The 9,851-nt window shown below is 38.6% G+C and overlaps 1 non-coding gene across 1 annotated transcript; it reads left to right on the top strand.

Moving 5' to 3' along the window:
• The first annotated feature begins 673 nt into the window (after nt 1-673).
• On the top strand, nt 674-746 carry TRNAF-GAA. The gene has a single exon. It is a non-coding gene; the product is annotated as a tRNA-Phe (tRNA).
• Nucleotides 747-9,851: the final 9,105 nt, after the last annotated feature.

The following is a 9,851-nucleotide window of genomic DNA, read 5'->3' as shown; positions in this document are numbered from 1 at the left end:
CTTTATGTTTCTATTTGCTGATTGAGACTAGACCAGTATGAACAAGAGCATCTAAATAGCAGTAACCTTCCTCTTCTAAATCCTTCCTAGAAGATAGAGTAAGCTTACTTAAGTGCTCGGCATCATTGTATAGAGGTCCCAATGTCTCGACTTCTTTTTCAATCTTCTTCCATTCCTAGAAGAAAGCTTCTTAGTTGTATCTCAATGTCATCTTCAGCTTTGAGCGCAAAGTCTCTAATTTTAATTTCCAGATGACGACGGACTAGAGCACCACCGTTGTTGTATTCCTTCTGCAGAAAGGCTTGCAACGAAGAAAGCTTCTCAAACAGAGAATTCAATGGCTTTTCATCTTGAAGAGACACTCTGTGGTTTTGTTTTCGGAACTCAAGGTCGATTGTTGCCATTAGAGAAGCCAATGCAACACAAGCCATCTCTCTTTCTATGGTTTTTCTCTCAACACAAAAACAGACTGCTAACTTTTCAGCGTTACATATAATTGTTTATCATCATACTACACTCAACTTTTAAAGACTTCTTTTTAATTTAACAATTTTCAGTATGGGACATAGAGATTACCTCTTCGGTGTTGCAGAAGGATGAAGAATTGGAGCTTGGCACCCCAATTAGAAAATAAAATGGAAGATTTTGTAAGTAAAAGAAGGCAAAACAAAGTGCGGGGATAGCTCAGTTGGGAGAGCGTCAGACTGAAGATCTGAAGGCCGTGTGTTCGATCCACACTCACCGCATAGATCCTACAGATTAGAAAAGAATTATTAATGAACAAAAATGCTTTAATGCTTACATAATTGCTATCTAAAATAATATATTTGATTAACAAATAGGGAATTAGTCTTTTCAATTATATTTTGATTAAATATACAAATAATTCAGTTAATCAACATAAACATATAAAATATGCTTCAAGTGTCATGTTTTTTAAAAATATTTATTATAAATTTATTTTGTTACCGAGTAAAAAATTATTTAGCCAACTGTTATGTAGTGTGATGACACATTTATTACCATTCCAAATGGGTGATCACATGATGATCAGATCCAGGTGGTGGGGGAAAGATTATTTCTCACGTCATAATAATATATAACAAGGTTAGTAGAACCTATAAAACTTGGTGTATGATTTTTTTGGTGATGAGAGAAATCTCATCCATTCAGGGGCAGAGGGACATTGTTACTGCAGGGGGCCTTCGCCCCCCTTACCCCACAAAAAACATTATTAATACTAATATATGGGTGGAGGATTTGGCAATCGTTATGCGGCAAATTATGCTGTGCCGCATCCGTATGCACCATGCATGGTGCATACGGATGCAAAAACGACGTCGTTTTATTAAAAACGCGCGTCTCCCCTTTAAAAAAAAATTCAGGTTCGATTCCCAGCAACAACATATGAACTAAAATTCCAGAACGGATGAACAATAATTCCATAATCGATGAACTATAATTCCATAATCGATGAACTAAAATTCTAGAATCTAATCTATGAACTAAAAATTCCAGAATGAATGAACTAAAATTCCAGAATCTATGAACTAAAATTTCAGAATCTATGAACTAAAATTTCAGAATCGATGAACTACAATTCCAGAATCGATTAACTATAATTCCATAATCAATGAACTAAAATTCCATAATCTATGAACTAAAATTCCAGAATGAATGAACAACATAATGATGTTGCTGGGAATCGAACCTGAATTTTTTTTTAAGGGGAGACGCGCGTTTTTAATAAAACGACGTCGTTTTTGCATCTGTATGCACCATGCGTGGTGCATACGGATGCACAGCATAACTACTCTCGTTATGCTATGGACACGTGTCCAGCATGCATGCTGGACACGGTAACGGTGCCGTTAGTGGCACCGTTCTCTTCCACTTTTTTTTTTAAAATAAATTTCAGACCACTTTGTTATAGGAGTATATGTTCATAATTTTATCACTATATGTTCATAATTGTAAGTTCATAATGTCGGAGTTCTGTGTTCATAATTGTGTAACTGTACATTCATAATTACATTCATAATTCAATAACTGTAAATTCATAATTTTTGAAACTCTATGTTCACAATTTTAGAGCTCTATGTTCATAATTTTATCACTATATGTTCATAATTGTAAGTTCATAATGTTAGAGCTCTGTGTTCATAATTCCATAACTTACATTCATAATTCCATAACTACATTCATAATTGCATAACTGTACATTCATAATTCCATAATTGTACATTCATAATGCCACAAATGAATAACGCCGTTAACGGCGAGACAAAATCAAACTTTTTTTTTTTTAACTGGAAGGCCGCGTTTTCCATTAAAACGATGTCGTTTTGGACTCGTGTCCACAATGCATTGTGGACAGGAGTCCACAGCATAATTTGCCGGTTAATAATATATTATTATTATTATTTTGTGACTCCCTTCACCAAAGTATCTGCACTCTTCAAATAAAAACTTTCAAACTGACTTCTGGAAAATGAGTCATTTTCCAAAAGTCATTTTCTTTTCATGTGTTTGACTGCACAATAAAAAACTGTCTTTTGGTGTTTGGCTCATTTTCCGGAAATGATGTAGAATTGTATAATTAAACATTTTATATAATTAATTATTTTGTTTAAAATATATAAAATTTACAATAATATTATAAATAATAATATTTATTTTTAAAATATATATATATATATATATATATATATATATATATATATATATATATATATATATATATATATATATATATATATTTTAAAACCTTTGGTTTCAGGCGGAAACCAAAGCTTAGGAAACCAGTGCTCAGGTTTCCGACAGAAACCTGCCGGAAACCAGTGAGCCCAAAAACCAAAGGATGAAGAAGCCAATGAAGATGAAGAAAGTCAACTGCTCTTGAAGTGAAGAAATGAAGAAGTCAACATCTGAAAAATGACTTCCCCTTTTTAAAAGGGGAAGGTTTTTTCCTTAAAAATAGGCTCATTTTCCATTGACCAGTACCTCATTTTTAGTTGACTTCAAATTTTCCTTCTTTTCAAACATTGAAAACCCCGAAAATGATTTCCAGAAATCATTTTCCGGGTTTCCAAACACACCCTAAAAATAGGCTCATTTTCCATTGACCAGTACCTCATTTTCTGTTGACTTCAAATTTTCCTTCTTTCCAAACATTGAAAACTCGGAAAATGATTTCCAGAAATCATTTTGTCTTTCAAAATGATTTCCAAACACACCCTAAGCTTTCAAAATCATATTTGATTCGCAACTAGCCTTGGTCAAAAATATGATTTCTTCTTCTTGAACATACACAATCACATATTGTCTAACATGCTCAAAATTTCTTCTTGAAATATGTATAAGCCAAAAATATAGCTTATACATATTTCTTATTCTTTTTTTTTTTTGTTCTAAAATTGATGAATTTTTTCTTTATTGATCCACACTTTTAATTTAAATTTTTTTAAAGGATTTTGTCAATGTTTATATGTGAACTATCCATATTTAAAAAAAAAAAATGTTTGCTCTTTGGTAAATGGTGATTCCTTGTGGACTGACGGCTCATAGCTCTTGACCATTGATCTAAACAAGTGAGATTTTTTTTTTTTTTATTTCTTTGATATAATAGCATTTGAACTAATATGATTTGCCAAGCTTTGCAACTTCAATTTCAATAAATATCGAATGCAATGCATCTTGTGTCATCTACTAAGTTGCTTAGCTTATTCAAAATTTAAGAGATAGTGGATGGGATGCATTAGGTGCAAGTGTGAAGTCTTTTTGTGAATCTGTCAACATAATTGTGCCAATTTGTATGCTCAATATATTGCAAGAAGAGGAAGATCTAGGCATCAACGAGATGAATTAACAATTGGGATTAATCATTACAAATTTGATATTTTTAATGTCGTGATTGATTCTCAGTTACAAGAGTTGAGCAATAGGTTTGATGATGATAAAGCAATGGAGTTAATTATTCCCAATTCATCGTTACATCCAAAAGTGATGCGTATATCATTCAGAATTGATGACGTTTGCAAGTTGGTAGAGAAGTGTTACCTCAAGTTATGGAGTTAATTATTCTTAGTTCATCGTTATTCTCTCTCAAATTATGATTGGCCCCCCGCACCAACAAATCCTGGCTCTGCCCCTGCATCCATTAATTTCTTAAGGTACACAAGTTAGCCACAATGCTATGTAATAGCTTGCAAATTATATTTTTTTGAAAGTCAACCTAAGCGGTTGTATTTATAGAAGAACTGAAATAAAGTTCGGTGGGACTCCGTCCCAGTACATAGCTATATCAAAATCAAAAGTTGTAGAAGCTAAAGTATGCGCTAAACAATTTTGCAATCTAGAAATAAAATTAATTAAACACGAAGTAAAAGTAGATACGTAGTTTCTACATTCATTAATAGCGTAGTCAATGTACGATCTGAGTGGTGTGCCTGCTGAGAAAAGATAGCTCTGTAATATCTGACTAAACCTGACTAGAAATCATTAATACACACGTACTAACAACCAACAACGATCATTTTAATTAGCATCAAATTGAGTATTGACCTAAATTATAAAATAATTCATGTTTCATCAAATTGAGTATTGACCTAAATTATAAAATAATTCATGTTTTTCTAAAATGATCTCACTCTTGATCATGCACATGCATCCGGCATTAATCGATCAATTGTTGTCCAATATAAGTGGTGGAGCATGTGGTTTAATTTAATGCAATGTGAAAAATCTTATCATGGCTTGACATGCCATGAATCCTTTGGAAATAGAAACATAGGTGAAATCGAGAAAAAGTAGGATTCCTTTTGGAATCAATCATTATACTATGGAGTATGTATAGAGTGTATAGAACTGAATGAATTAACCATTGCAACTCAGGTAGCTATAAATAGTGTACAGAGGAGGAAATATAGTAGGAAGTTACAACAACTAACCTATCATACGCCTATTCAACAGGAGTTAAAATATAACAAAACATAGATAACAAATGTGAGCCTCATATATCCTTAATACGCCCTCGCAACATTGAGGACCCATCAGAGACTCCAATCTTGGACCGAAACCGAAGAAACACGGCCTTTCCCAACGGTTTGGTAAGGAAGTCAGCAAGCTGAGCGGACGAAGGGATATGCCGAACCACTAGTGAGCCATTAGCTACTAAGTCACAGACAAAGAAGTAATCAAGCGCTAGATGCTTCATACGGGAATGGAACACGGAGTTCTTGCACACGTATGTCGCACTAAGATTGTCACAAAACAGGACCGGAGATTCCATTAGTTGCAACCGAAGCTCACAAAGCAAATTTTTAATCCACAGGACTTCAGCAGCAGCATTCGCCAGGGCTCGGTATTCAGACTCCGTGGACGACCGCGACACAAATTTTTGGCGAGCAGACTTCCAAGAAATGAGATTGGAACCAAGATATACTAAGTACGCAGTAGTGGAACGGCCATCAGTAGTGCAGCCTGCCCAATCAGCATCTGTATACACATTTAGCATAAGTGGCTGCCCGGTACGAAGGAACAAACCATGACAAACTGTTCCCTTTAGATAATGCAGCAACCGTCTAGCAGCCTGCCAGTGCAACTCCATAGGTGCGTGCATGAACTGCGAAAGTTGATTGACCGCATAGGACACATCTGGCTTAGTGATGACAAGATACTGCAACAAGCCAAGGAGACGCCAAAACTGAGTGACATCAACTGGTACTACACCAGATTGTGCAGGAAACAGTTTGTCCGAGGTAGCCAGCGGTGTTGAAACAGCCTTTTCACCATCCATCTTGAATCGGACCAGAATGTCCGTGATATACTGACTCTGAGACAGGAACACACCACCAGGTGTTGGAACCACCTCAATACCCAGGAAATGATGCAAGGGACCAAGATCCTTAAGAGAAAACTGAGCAGACAACGTGCTAACAAATTGATCAAGCCATGCAACATTGTTTCCTGTTAGTATAATATCATCGACATACACCAGGAAATAAACAATAACATCATTAGCAGAATAAACAAACAAAGACGCATCTGCCTGTGACTTCAAAAACCCATAACGCAACAAGAATTGAGAAAGTTCCAAGTACCAAGCCCTGGGAGCCTGCTTAAGACCATATAAGGCTTTGGTCAGTTTGCATACATGAGCTGGAAAGGACGGATCAACAAAACCGGGAGGCTGCTCCATAAAAACCTCCTCTTGCAATGTTTCATTAAGGAACGCATTATTGATATCTAGCTAGCGCAGACCCCAGTTATTACTCAAAGCAATGGTCAGCACGATACGGACCGTGACCAGTTTCATAACCGGACTATACGTTTGAAAATAATCCCGACCAGTAGTCTGCAGGAATCCCTTAGCGACAAGTCGCGCTTTAAAGCGATCAACCGACCCATCCGATTGCGCTTAACACGGAAGACCCATTTGCAGCCAATCGGAACCGTCGCTCCGTGGGGAACCAGTTGCCACGTGTTGTTACGTTGCAGCACTTCAAACTCCTCATCCATTGCTTTCCTCCACCGAGCGTCTTTAAGAGCCTGGGCGACGGTAGAAGGTTCTAAAGCAGGAGGCAAGGGATGGGAAGTGACGTGGTTAATGACGTAATCAGAATGCCTAGGATTAGGATGACGCTCCCGAGTGGAACGGCGAACATTATTCAACGGTTCAGACGTTTCGGATGTGGAGACATGTTGTGAGTCAGACACAGATTGGGATGCATGTTGGCCATTTTTTGTGACAGTAGGAGAAGATGAATTGGACGCAGCCGACGGTGATGGTGTTGGAACAGGTGTTAGAACAGGTGTTGGAACAGGTGTCGGAACTGGTGTTGGAACAGGTGTCGGAACTGGTGTTGGAACCGGAGTTGGAACTCAAGTTGGAACTGGAGTTGAACTGGAGTTGGAGCTGGTGTTGGAACAGGTGTTGGAACACCCACGGGTACCACCTGTGTAGACAAAGGAGACGACTTGCACAAAATCTGACGTGACTCTGAATCATTAGGAACAGAAGGTAAGCTGTTAGATGACTGCTGCAAATCGTTATAAGGAAACACATGGGGCACAAATCTAACATGCCTAGATACATAAATACGATTCGAACAAAAATCTAGACATTTATAACCGGATTGGGTGGTTGAGTAGCCCAGGAAAATACATGGACGTGACTTTGGTTGTAGTTTCTTGGTGTTATAGGGACGCAACCAGGGAAAACACAGGCAACCAAAGGGTTGTAACTTGGCATAATTAGGCAATTGTTCGAACAAGATATAAAAAGGAGATTGATTACCTAAAATTGGAGTAGGGAGCCGGTTAATGAGATATATGGCTGTCTGAAAGGCATAGGTCCAGTATGAGGATGGCAAAGACGCGGAGTGAAGAAGAGACAAGCCGGTTTCGACGACATGCCTGTGCCGTCGCTCTGCAACACCATTATGCTCAGGAGTGTGTGGTGGGGTAGTGAAATGAGAAATACCATGATCATTTAGAAATGTTACAAGTTTCATAAACTCCCCCCCATTGTATGAATAAACGGAAATAATCGAAAGGCCAAGAAATTTTTCCACTAATTTTTTGAATTGAGTAAATACGGAAAACACATCCGACTTACACTTCATGGGATATAACCAAATGTATTTTGAAAAATGATCTACGAAGATTACATAATAGCGGAATTCGTCAATAGATTTTTCAGTTGGCCCCCACACAGCAGTATAGATTAATTGCAGCGGTTTAGTACTGACTAAAGTATTGTTTGCGAACGGCAATTTATGACTTTTATGTATGTTGCAGGACGGACAATAGAATTGTTGTAGAGACGACATAGAAACTGGAACATTACAGCGTTGCAAAACCTTATTGGACGGATGGCCAAACTGTTGGTGCCACTAAGATAGACACGACAACTGTGTAGCATGAACAGTTGGGTGCAGAGCAACTGGTCCATAGTATACCCCATTACTGTTCACTCCTTTCAGCAACGCAGTCCCGGTTCGAAGGTCCTTAACAAGAAAATGGGAGCCAAAAAATTCGACAGAGACGTGATTACTTTGACAGAGTTTAGATATGGAAACCAAGTTAGTGTGTAACTGAGGGACATGCAAAACATTCTCTAAGGCAAGGACAGAAGACGGAGTAGGAATAGCAGACCGACCAATATGAGAAATTTGAAGGGAATTACCGTCACCCAGGCGAACCTCATCAGGCCCACTGTACTCGGAGAGTGTTTGTAGTGATGCAAGATTCGAGGTGGCGTGATGCGATGCACCGCTGTCAAACAGCCAGGGTGGAGATGCCAGCGAGGACTGGACCGTAGACGAAGTCTGTGCGGTGAGGACATTATGCTCTTTTAGGAACCTAGCAAGCTTTCGGCACACCTTTGTTTCATGACCTGCAAAGTTACAGAACTTACAGATAACAGCTGGCCGAGTAGTCCCCCCTTGTTGCCAAGTCGACCGGTTGGCGTCGTGGTTGATAGTGTTGGTACGAACAGTACGAGTGGTATCTCGTTGTCGGTTGTTCCGAGGAGACGAGGTCCGCTGAGTGGTATTAACAGTTGCTAATAACAGCTGGCGGGAATCATCTGCGTCCTTCAACTGACGTTCATGATCAGTTAAGACATCGGCTAACTCACCCAACGAAAGGGGTTTCTCACGAACACGAACTGCAGAATAATGGAGTTGTACTCCTCTCCTAGCTGAGTCAGGATGTACACAAGCAAGTCTTCATCGGACACCGGACACTGAGCCAAGGCAAGATCGTCAGCTATGGCTCGCATGTCATTAAGATATGTTGAAATGGACCGAGAACCTCTCGGGTTTCTGGTTAGCTTTGCCTTGAGGGAGATAATCCGTCCTTGGGAGGTACTAGCATAACCTGCAACAAGGCGTTGCCACGCATCATGAGCCGTCGTGGCCGACGAGATGAGCGGCTGGATTATATCAGTACAGCTTCCTAGAAGTGCACTAACAATAATTTGGTCTTGACGGTACCAAATTAAGTGTTCAGGATTGGGGACGGATTGAGCATCGTCCGAGAATTTAGCCGGTTCGTTGGTGGAACCTTCAACGTAGCCCAGGAGATTGAGACCAACGAGGGTGGCATGAACCTGCCGGCGCCAAACTGGGAAGTTGGTGGTGGTGAGTTTGATAGGAAAGTGAGTGGGAGCATTCAGCTGGATGATCTCATTAGTGTTGGTGGAAGCCATTGATTAAAAAAAAAAAACAAATTCTTTCGTAGGAGATTTCGCTCTGATACCATATAGAGTTTATAGAACTGAATGAATTAATCGTTGCAACTCAGGCAGCTATAAATAGTGTACAGAGGAGGAAAGATAGTAGGAAGTTACAACAACTAACCTATCATACACCTATTCAACAGGAGCTAAAATATAACAAAACATAGATAACAAATGTGAGCCTCATATATCCTTAATAGTATGACCATGATCTACCTTGTAATGTCGATTATTGATATAGCGTACATTTTTATTAGGGAAAATTCCATCTTTAGTTCTTGATGAGTTATAACCAAGTTTTGACTCAGTCCCAAAAGTTATGATCGTAACCGAGTTTAGTCCCCCAGTTATGAGCGAAGTGTCGAGTTTGGCCCCAACGTTAATATTTCGTCTATTGCTAACGGAAAATTTAAAAACAATTTAATAATAGAGGGGAAAGAATAGGAATTTCAAATTATAATCCTCTTCTTATGTTGAAACACATTGCACAACAGTTATTCATTTCCTTTTATACCTACAATCGAAGGTCTTTTTCTTTTCCAAACTCCGAAATCTCAAATTCGTCCACTTCCAAGCTGCGAAATTCACAGGTAAGTTGTTTCTCTAT

The sequence above is a fragment of the Ipomoea nil genome, unplaced genomic scaffold, assembly GCF_001879475.1.
Source record: "Ipomoea nil cultivar Tokyo-kokei standard unplaced genomic scaffold, Asagao_1.1 scaffold2338, whole genome shotgun sequence".
Taxonomy (NCBI): Eukaryota; Viridiplantae; Streptophyta; class Magnoliopsida; order Solanales; family Convolvulaceae; genus Ipomoea; species Ipomoea nil.
This window is presented reverse-complemented; position numbering and strand designations above follow the sequence as displayed.